The sequence below is a fragment of the Bombus impatiens genome, unplaced genomic scaffold (assembly GCF_000188095.3).
Source record: "Bombus impatiens unplaced genomic scaffold, BIMP_2.2 scf_0478, whole genome shotgun sequence".
Lineage (NCBI taxonomy): Eukaryota > Metazoa > Arthropoda > Insecta > Hymenoptera > Apidae > Bombus > Bombus impatiens.
The window spans coordinates 389,691-397,664 of record NT_176897.1 but is presented as its reverse complement, the minus strand read 5'-3'; the positions used below and the strand labels follow the sequence as shown (position 1 = coordinate 397,664).

The following is a 7,974-nucleotide window of genomic DNA, read 5'->3' as shown; positions in this document are numbered from 1 at the left end:
TTTCTAGCCTCTCTAGAGCGCTTCGACGATCTCGTGTATCGTCCGTGTATCGCTGTCGCACGGAAGCATTTCGCGGGACTATTTTATAACCGGAATCCCGAGCGCGAGCTAACGAGAAAGTGGAATCGCGATGTCTTTCTTGTTTTTATTTCTACGTATACTGTTTCGTGCCTGTTGCGCCGTAGGATCTTTTAAAACGCGAATAAAGCCATCGAATTTGAATTAAGAATAGCCACGGCGAGTCCCGTCGAGGCTTGGCGCGACACGGTCGACTCTAAACGCGATATCACCTCCGTGCTACGAATATATGTGCACACATGGATTCGCGCGTGTACACGTGAGAAGTTTAGAGCGAGCCGTAGCCGAGACAGAATATACATTCCATGTGTAATTTGTTCTATATTCAAGAGGCACTCTAGCGCGTATATGTGTGTCTATCGCGCGTATGTACAACGGAATATATGTCTTCATGGACGCGAGGGTGTACAAGAATGTAACCACCGTGCGACTCAATACAACAAGGCACACAATGTCCTCCTCCACTGACGTCCGTTTCTCTGCAAGCGTGTGTAGAACGCGTTGGCATTCAAATGACTATTTACACGCCTTGTTATTACGATGAACAAAACGAAACGCACGTCGCGGCGCTCATATTATCGAAAACCGTTTGAAAATCATACGAGCTGGCAAATCGTGCGTTTACTTATTCGTACAGCGAACAGAGTGCAAAACTCTTCGCACACGGTACACAGAAACGAACCGTAGCTTTCGTTCGACAGCTCCTCTGAAGCGCGATTCGCACGCAAAAGCGGAATAAATTTTCCTCCTCTTCGCCGGCGAATTTATATCTGACGGAAACGTTATCCAAAGGCTGATCGTCTTGTTATCTCTGTACGACACGGTGAGCCAAAGCGAATGCCAGATTAAGAGGCTATTAATGATCGTACGAGCCGATACGATACGAAAGCGTTGATCGCTCAAGTACGGTTATCGCAAGTTATTGCAAATTGCTGTAATTAACATCAGAAGGTGAGCGCGGTGAATTTGCTCCACCGTATTTCTTATCTCTTTGAAAAGAATGGAAAAATCATCGCGTTCGTTTTTTCCGACAGGTAACGTTTGCACGTACGACTCACGCCGTGTCGTAGGGAAAAGAAAAAGGCAAAACGCGGGATCCAAACGCGTATGTAGGGCTAAGGGTAAACCGAGTAGCGAGACTCCGAGTTTGGTCAGACAGGCAGCGTTAATCCACGTTCACCGGTTAGGTTCTCTCGATGGCTGCCACGGATGGCGGAGTCGATTCCCGAGACTTTCTAACGAAAGTGCAAGTCTTTTCTTCTAACCGGCTACCATACCGTGCAACAGTCCTCGACGCGACTTTCGCGCGTTTTCCGCGGTTTCCCGCCGAGGACGAAGACGTTCAACGCTTCCGGGCTGAGTCACCGCGTCTCTCGTAAGAAATATCTTCTCCGGTCGTTTAATTAAAAAAAAAGAAAAAAAGAGCGAGAAAAAAAGAATATAACGAACCTTTTAATTGGCTCGCGTTTCTATTCGCGTGACCGTATCTTTCGTAGAATCGCTCGGTTAAATAACGCGATTGTTAAAAATATAAAGAGAAGATTCGAGAATATCAGTCAAGTGGCCGATAGTGGAAAATATCGAAAAAGGCGGAATCTGATTTAGGAAGTGACGATCGACCCTCGTGTTGATTCATGAATCTGAAGCAAACATTTCTAACGTTAAAACGTAGCGAAAAGGCCGCCTGCGGCACACAGTCAAGGTCTCGGCTCTCCTCGACTTTGCCGTGACATAAATATTCGGGGGCCTTTTGGGCCCACGTTGGTTCCTCGTGTCGAGGCACCCGAACTTGCCGGTCGAACGGGAGAAAGAGAAAAAAGCGCGACAGAGACAGAGGGCAGAGGAGAAAAAGTCCTTTGAAGAAAAAGAGATAGAGGAACCTTGCTCGTAATCGTCTTTACCGGGAACGAACGACCCTGAGTAGGAACTAAAAGATTAAGCCATCATTCCGCGACCAAAACCTTCTCCTCTCGACTATTTTCGAAGTGCTAACAATTCTATTCAACGTGACGAATCGCTATCGCATAAGCGTGGTCGTTGCATAGCGACGTTAATACAAATGAAGAATATAATTAAAAGTATCCTTCACGCTTCTATTCCCTATACACACAGACCAATCTACGTTACGTACATCCTTCGCGAATAAAAAGCTCGGCGACCGGTAGATGGTAAATTTCTGTGTCTGACTGCACACGTAGCCATGTGTGCACAAAGGAAATAAAAGAGCGTTTGATCGCTTCGTTCTGGTTGCTCCTAACTCCGTGACATTCAAAGCTGACGCATAAAGAATCGCACGCGTTCTGATAGCGCGGTTTGCACACGCATTAAAGCATCGCACGACTAAGCCGCGCGCATACATGCCACACGTTCGCGCCGACTCGTCATCGGTGTATGTTCCGTACTAGACTTCATAAACTTTCACTGGCCTCTCACGCGTTCATTCTCTCTCTTTGGCCGTGCGTGCTCGGCTTCCAAGTCATAAATTCGGTAACCTCTGCGGGTACCGCCTCCTTGTGTCCCCGTCCTTGCGCGATCGTTCTGACGGGATCCAGAACTCTCGTGAAACTTGCCACGTTTCTCCGCTACCGGAGACATCCGTGCATCGGAAAAGAAGCAATGGATTCTACTAATATATAAATAAATGCACCTCAAAGACTCTGCGTATCCCCACTTCCGTTCCTCTTTCTCTCGCTTCTCTCTCCCGCGCTCTCACGCGTGGGACGTTGCCCCATTAGCGAAGCAGATATAAGTGCTTGCGAGAACGTAGTCAATTTAACGAGGTTAAAAAAAAAATCCTCTCTCCCTCGTTTCTGACGCCAGAGGTTCGTGTACGGCTTCCCAAAGACAGCCAGACCGCACGCGGTTTGCGTAAAACACTGGCGTACTGCCGCTCCCGATCACTCTCGCTTTTCACCTGGCCGATTGACAAAGATTCCACCGATCGAAGAGCGATCGTGATACACGATCCGATTAATCCGACACTCGGAATACGTATACCCGTTGTTTGCCATTTTCCAGCGCAAATCGCCGTTACTTCCGAAATTTCAGCGAGTCGACGTTAAATCGCTGCCTTTGCGCAGCGTTCAGGAGAAAGTTGAAACGGTCGAAGAACTATGACGTTCTCCTATCGTTTCCGTATCTCTACGAGAACCATCGTTTCATCGGCGAAGAATATCAAAATCGCGAGTAAAACATATCACGGACAAATGAAACTGAGTTTAACCGTAGTGGCGAAATACTCTTACTTTTTACCTTCCCGAAGACAGACCGGCGAACGCGGTTCTCCTCGATTGGTTCGTACAACCCACTCGGTCCAAGATCGGTGTTAACGTACGATTAGTGGGCCAGTGTCAGTCAACGACATCGTTTTGATGGTTAGCCGGTAGAAATAAAGCCGGAGAAGGAGACTGACTACCGCTCCGGTCGCCAAATACCGCACACGGTGAACCGTACATACGGGGCCACTGGCCAATATTTGGGCCAATGTTAACGTTGGTCTCTGTGCCGATTGCCTAATACCGGCTCGAGTCACAACGCACCTGATAATCAGAACGACGAGAAGGAACTTTCGTATACGAAATGCGTTACTCAACCTTCTACGTAACGATCTTTCGTGGACGTGTAAATACGCGACCTCAGAAGGATCGATCGATCGTCGTGGCCATCGGTCGATAGGCGATCGATCACGACTACGATAAAATTTAGAATCCTACGATATTACGTCATCGTTTAACAGCGAAAGGAAATTGTGACGAAATCGGGGCCATCTTTCGTCATCTTTTAAAGATGTTTCGTTTAAAACTAACTTTCTTTAGTTTAACTAACTTCCCGATATGAAAATGAAGATTATGTCGAAAAAGAAAGCGCGTTAACGCTCGATGAAGTGGATTCGCGAGCAAAGTTGATTCAGTTTCAGCAAACTGCCGTTTCCCTAGCGGAAGATGACGAACGCCTCGCGTCGTTTGGCATTCGGAAGCCATTATCCAGGTTTAATCGTACCAGCGCGGCGTCACGGCAAGACTTTCAAAATCTTGTTCTTGGCACTCGATCTACCTGCTCAATGGCTTGTAACTGTGGCCCTTGGAATTCACGCGTGTCATTGTGCTTTCTTCAGAGGCAACGTCGGCCAATTCGCGTCCACTTTGTGCGATACATTCTTATCATCCAGTAAAATCCTTCTTACGATTAATTCGCAACGGGAAGAATTTTTCCAGCGGTCGCTCTGAAAGAAGTTGTATCGTACGAATCCGCTAGACTCTCTCGGAAATACGCTCGCGGACACGAGTGGCTCGCGTTCGTTCGCTCTTAATGTCCGTGCCTGGTGACCCGTGGTGCAAACTAAACCCACCGGAGAAAGTTGCCAGATACTTTCTCGTAGCTGCGCTGCCTCCTTGCACGTTGGTCGATGCAGTCACTTAAACGGTCCCCCGTATCGATTCGATCGTTCGAGCCAAACGTTCCAAGCTCGTGACACTCACAGGTTCAACGAGTAAAAAAAAGAGAAAAAAAAAAGAAAAGAAAAGAAAGAAAACAAACATACGATAAAAACTCGACGTTTCACCACTAAACGGCTAATAAAATAAGCCCGAGCGTTCTATCGGGAAAGATTGGAACGCGTATCTCGATAAATATTTACGATATCGCGTATCGAGATAATTCGAATATTTTCCATAGAAAATCGTTCATCTTTTTAAAAAGTTTTCTATCGTTCGGTTAAAACACCAAGCTCGTTCGTTGATTTTACGATTAGAAAATACCGGCGGAGTTTGAATTACGAATTCTTTTAAGGTCATCGTCAAAAGAGAACGGCGGAGAGAGAGAAAGAGAGAGAAACGAGACGAGAATCAGTCGTTCGAAGGGAACGCTACCAGTAATATCGGGATGAATAGCGCGGATGCGCGGCAAGAATGGATCAAGGGACTGGCAAAAATATCGAACCATTCTTGGCCAGTCTTACGAGCTCGCGGCATTCAACCGCTTCGCGGACCAGCGACTTGATTTACTCGTTCGAGGGAACGAACTCGCCCGCACTTACATATACTTCAGAAAGGTATAGCCATGGCTCTATGTATAACCGAGCTATTATACACGCAGGTACATCGTGCGCATAGTCGTCGTCGGAGGAAAATCTTGGTCCTCCTACGCCTGTTCGTTAACTATTCATGCGCGCACCGTATAGCCCGCGGTCGACCGTGATGAATTGGAAGTTACACGTGCTGGAAAAAAATTATTTAGCCAGCCGCCAGCGCAATAAGTCATCCGTTTCGACCGTTTCTGTTTGAGATAAACCGCCCTGGACTCGGTTTAACGCGTGATAACGAAGGAATACCGATTGGCCGACTCTGTTCCCATCGATTATCCATCCTGTACGCACGATATTTTCTTCCATTCTTTCGTAATATCAAATTTGACACTCGAACGATTTGTCAGGAAACGCGAGAAACGTCAAAGTTGTCTCGATGACACGCGTCTCGTGCGCCAAAGCCGAAAAACTTTGGCCGCAAGAAACGCGGCAGGTATTAGCCGGCGCTGAATGCGATTGGATTCTTCCCAAGGAGTTCTAAACGGAGAAGAAGGAAATATTTTCGTGGATGCATCTTCGAGGATGCAACCAACCGTGACGTAGCTTTCATGCTGCAAACCCTGTGACGTCACTCATTCGATGACGTGTGGTCAACCGCGGTCAATGCACCAGGCCGACGTTTCTTGCAGGGCACTATAATGCTCGGTTCACTGGCATCGTGCTTGTGTGCGTTTGTTCATGTACACAGGCTGCACCGCGGTGCATGTACGCGCGTTACACCGCAAAATACCGGGTGTTCGTAAAATCTGCAGTCTCTGTGCCTTGTCAAAGGAAACCGTTGGCGAATCGAGTCGTCACATCTTGAATATTTTTCCGATTTGTCCGGCCTGTTTCGTTTCACGTTCGAGGTTTTTCCTGTTACCGAACAACCGATATCTGTCCTTAACGAGCGAGCAAGCGAACGAGCGAGCGAGCGAGCGAACGAGCGATCGCGGCTGCGTTAAAAATTCATACGCGATGACGTCGAGCGTTGCTTGAAATTCTTGCAACGTGCTACGCTTATGCCAGCATCAAAAATTCATGCACGTCGTTGACGCTGCTACCCTATATCCCTGTTTAACGAAGGTACGCTTCAACGTTTGTTCGTTCGCGCCTTTCTGTGTTTGCTATCTACGGATACCGTAAATATTACCGTGCAACCAGATGAACTTCGAAGATTAAAAACAGACAATCTCCTCGTCTCGTCGACAACGAATATTCTTTTACCACCAGACAATGGCCTAATTACGTACGAGGTTCTTTTTCGGTCTCATTGTCGTTTAATCGTCCAGTATCGGTGACAAAAAATGCGCACCCACGTGCGACGCCTACGTTAAAACGATGCTATAGGTATAGATCGGACAGTAGTAGGTGACGCGAGTTATCGAGCAAGTAGAATGGTCCGCAATATAGTCGGCCAAGTTCCGATAATCAATGATCGTGTGCGCGTGTACCGGATACGGGAATTGTTTACGAAGTGTGTAGAAGGTAGAGGAAAATCGCGATACGTAACGCGTGAAAGACAAGCTCGAGTCGTTGAGCCTTGGTATACGAGTAGGTAGATGGTATACGAGTTGTCTACGAGACGAGGGAAAAAGAAAATATACGGAGAAAAGAATAACAAATAGAAAGATGGAAAAAAGTTGGAAAGCGTACGTCGTAAAGCGAAGAAAAAGAAACGAGATTTATGGGATTTTGAATCGCGCGAGATCGGTATCCGCGACAGAGAGAAGCCGAAGAATTCGGCAGAACAAATCTGTTACGTAATCCGCGAACGGTTTTGCTTTTGGCGTTGTCTTCGAACGAGGCATAACGATCTCCTCTCGTTTAGTCGTATCTTATCAAGATTCGTGAAATTTCGCGCAAGAACGATGCCTTTCGTCGATTCTTGTCTCGTCGAAAAATCATGTAATGGTGTGTCTAGAAAGCATGTAGCGAAAGGAGGTGTAACGTTCGTTGCATAAGAGCAAAAAACCATTGTGGACTATTAATCCTCAACAATTCTTACCGTCGCTGCTAATATATCCTTCGTTAGCAAAGAAATCCGTATGCCGTGTGAACAAACGACGGACACGGTCGTCTTCGTGCTTTCTAAAATCGTGTTGGCGATTCGATAACCGGAGTCTTGTTAACGCGCGGCGCGATTTTCAAAAAGACGAAACGTCCGGCGAGCGTGCTCGCTAAGAACCAGACAACTTTACATCGCTTGCTTTATTTCAGGAACCACGAAACGTCTGTCTGGTTGTCGTATACGCGCGACATCCTGAGCGTGATTTAAAAACGCTGAGAAGCACGTTCTCCCTCTATCAAAGAAAAAAAATGCGCACTGGTCGAAACGAAATTTACGAACCGATCGTGGAAGAGGCCAGTTCAGCACAGAACGCACAGAAGCTGTGTCAGCTAATAGCAAAGACGACGTAGAAGAGGACGTGATCCACGAGGAAGGAAGTCGGAAAAGAGGAAAAACCCGGCCGGGCTTCTCGTTTCCCCTTTGTCGTGCGAGAAGAGTGGCTTTCGTGAAATTCGTCCAAGTGAGTCTCGCAGGAGAGACGGAAAGGGAGACGTGACTTTAGCCATAAGCCGTAGGTAGGCCGCACAGAGCATGGACAAGCAAGTCGAGTTGAGAGGCGCGGACGGGCGGTCAGAGACCCCGCAGGGCCGGCGCAAACAGTACAGCATTACCCACTCGCTCGTTCTATCGCAACCTGGACCCAACAATGCTCAATAATCGTCCCTGTGATCGCGCCACCTTTTAACCGACAACCTGGAAAAATCGTCTGCTCTTTTTCCATCGGTTTTGCGCCTTTCTTTTTTTTTTTTTTTTTTTTCACCCC

General features: G+C 47.3%; 1 protein-coding gene across 1 annotated transcript in view; it reads right to left on the bottom strand.

Moving 5' to 3' along the window:
* The window catches only part of LOC100748014 (ecdysone-induced protein 74EF), a 152,379-nt gene that overhangs the window by 141,049 nt on the left and 3,356 nt on the right, over positions 1 to 7,974 (bottom strand). The gene's annotated exons all lie outside the window — the stretch shown is intronic.